Source organism: Rhinoderma darwinii, chromosome 10 (assembly GCF_050947455.1).
Source record: "Rhinoderma darwinii isolate aRhiDar2 chromosome 10, aRhiDar2.hap1, whole genome shotgun sequence".
NCBI lineage: Eukaryota > Metazoa > Chordata > Amphibia > Anura > Rhinodermatidae > Rhinoderma > Rhinoderma darwinii.
Window position 1 is genome coordinate 3,616,874 of NC_134696.1, and position 2,769 is coordinate 3,619,642.

Genomic DNA, 2,769 nt, shown 5'->3' on the forward strand with positions numbered 1-2,769 from the left:
CGAAACACCCGCCAGCGATGTGATGATCCGAAACACCCGCCAGCGATGTGATGATCCGAAACACCCGCCAGCGATCTGATGATCCGAACACCCGCCAGCGATCTGATGATCCGAAACACCCGCCAGCGATCTGATGATCCGCAACACCCGCCAGCGATCTGATGATCCGCAACACCCGCCAGCGATCTGATGATCCGAACACCCGCCAGCGATCTGATGATCCGGAACACCCGCCAGCGATCTGATAATCCGGAACACCCGCCAGCGATCTGATGATCCGAAACACCCGCCAGCGATGTGATGATCCGAAACACCCCGCCAGCGATCTGATGATCCGAAACACCCGCCAGCGATCTGATGATCCGAAACACCCGCCAGCGATCTGATGATCCGCAACACCCGCCAGCGATCTGATGATCCGCAACACCCGCCAGCGATCTGATGATCCGGAACACCCGCCAGCGATCTGATGATCCGGAACACCCGCCAGCGATCTGATAATCCGGAACACCCGCCAGCGATCTGATAATCCGGAACACCCGCCAGCGATCTGATAATCCGGAACACCCGCCAGCGATCTGATAATCCGGAACACCCGCCACGATCTGATAATCCGGAACACCCGCCAGCGATCTGATAATCCGGAACACCCGCCAGCGATCTGATAATCCGGAACACCCGCCAGCGATCTGATGATCCGGAACACCCGATAATCTGAAGGTTTATTTTCTAGATTTATTACATAAACTGCGCGTCTCCGTTCAGATCACGGATGTGCGGTCGTCACTCAGGAGATAAGCGGGGGCAGGGCGGGGCTCCTCTCCCCCTCGTGGGTGCGTTCAGGCGATCACTAAATCCGCTGCGTTGTTTTATAGGCGACATTGCGCAATTCTCTCATTCGTTATGTACAACCTGGAGACCGCGACGGATGTGAAGGAAAAACGCAACAAGACGACGCAGCGAGAGAAGAATCCCCAAATAATACTGGAAATCTCCCCCTGAGTGGTCCGGTCTCCTATGCGGGTGACAGGCACTGGTGGGCGCCACTACAACGCTCATCATCCGCCTCATCCCGGAACGCCGTACAATGCGGATTATTACACCCCCATTTTGTCTTTCTCACTGTGGTAGTGTCAGTCTTCACTGTCATTCTGGAATTCTATTCATGAACCAGGAGGCTCAGGATGACGTGAGCTCGAGGTCCGGGCAAGGTGAAGATCTGCGGGGGCCGGAATGATGGGAGGAGACGGAAAAAGGGGAAGATTTATGGTACGACAAGCGCAAAAGATTTGGGGTAAATCAGTTACACGTTCCTGACCCCACGTCACGCCATCGCCCTCAGAAATCCGCCCATCACCCGTGTAATTATCCGCTCAGGAGACCCCCCCCGTTATACACAACCAGTCACCACAACAGGGCGGCTGCAGCTGGAGGGAGACTGCGGTGATACAAAGTGACTGACAACACAAGAGACGCAGGACAAAACCTCAGGGCTTAGTTACGGGGGGGGGGCAGGGCGTAGTTACGGGGGGGGGCAGGGCGTAGTTACGGGGGGGGGGGGCAGGGCGTAGTTACGGGGGGGGGCAGGGCGTAGTTACGGGGGGGGGCAGGGCGTAGTTACGGGGGGGGGCAGGGCGTAGTTACGGGGGGGGGCAGGGCGTAGTTACGGGGGGGGCAGGCGAGTTACGGAGGGGGCAGGGCTTAGTTACGGAGGGGCAGGGCTTAGTTACGGAGGGGGCAGGGCTTAGTTACGGAGGGGCAGGGCTTAGTTACGGGGGGGGCAGGGCGTAGTTACGGGGGGGGCAGGGCGTAGTTACGGGGGGGCAGGGCGTAGTTACGGGGGGGGCAGGGCGCAGTTACGGGGGGGGGCAGGGCGTAGTTACGGGGGGGCAGGGCGTAGTTACGGGGGGGGCAGGGCGTAGTTACGGGGGGGGCAGGGCGTAGTTACGGGGGGGCAGGGCGTAGTTACGGGGGGGGGCAGGGCGTAGTTACGGGGGGGCAGGGGCGTAGTTACGGGGGGCAGGGCGTAGTTACGGGGAGGCAGGGCGTAGTACGGGGGGGGCAGGGCGTAGTTACGGGGGGGCAGGCGTAGTTACGGGGGGGGGGGGCAGGGTGTAGTTACGGGGGGGCAGGGTGTAGTTACGGGGGGGGGCAGGGTGTTGTGTATGGCGAGGTTACAGGTTGTGTATTATTGTATAGTGTGTGGTAGTTTGCGGGTCATTGTGTAAAGTTGTACATTGCGGTGTATTATGTCATGTTTCGGGCTGTATATCGGTGTCTGTGTGACATTGTGTATCGCTGTGTGGCGGCCATACCTGTGTGTGTCTGGTAGAATTGTCGCAGTTGCGCTCCGTCTGTGCTCCGTGTTTCTGCCGTGTGTGGACCGTGTCATCGTTACCTGTAACTGCAGCCGCTCCAGCCCTGACAGCGGACATCACAGTACGGGGGCCGGCAGAGGACAAACCTCCTCCTTAACGCGGACTCTGCCTCCCTCTGCTGGACTTTCTCCGCTACTACAGCTACGCAGCTGGCAGTAATAGTAAATGCGGAGCTCTGCTACCCTCTGCTGGACACTACCTGGTACTTCATTCACTGCTCTGGCACTATATTAGAGGGGCACCCATAACCCCTGGCACTGGTACAGAAGAGGCTGAGTGGTCAAGTCTACTGAGCAGAGAAGACACGTGATTGAGGAAACAACAGATGCCAAAAAAAAATAACTTTTATTTTTATAACTGCAAAAGGGCCCCATAGCCCATCAATCCTGAG

The 2,769-nt window shown here is 58.2% G+C and overlaps 1 protein-coding gene across 1 annotated transcript in view; it reads right to left on the bottom strand.

The window, feature by feature from the left end:
* The window catches only part of FAM118B (family with sequence similarity 118 member B), a 17,595-nt gene extending 15,094 nt beyond the window's left edge, over nt 1-2,501 (bottom strand). The window contains exon 1 of the mRNA XM_075839169.1: nt 2,316-2,501. The gene's annotated coding sequence lies outside the window, so the exon portion shown is untranslated. The remainder of the gene's footprint in view (nt 1-2,315) is intronic.
* Nucleotides 2,502-2,769: the final 268 nt, after the last annotated feature.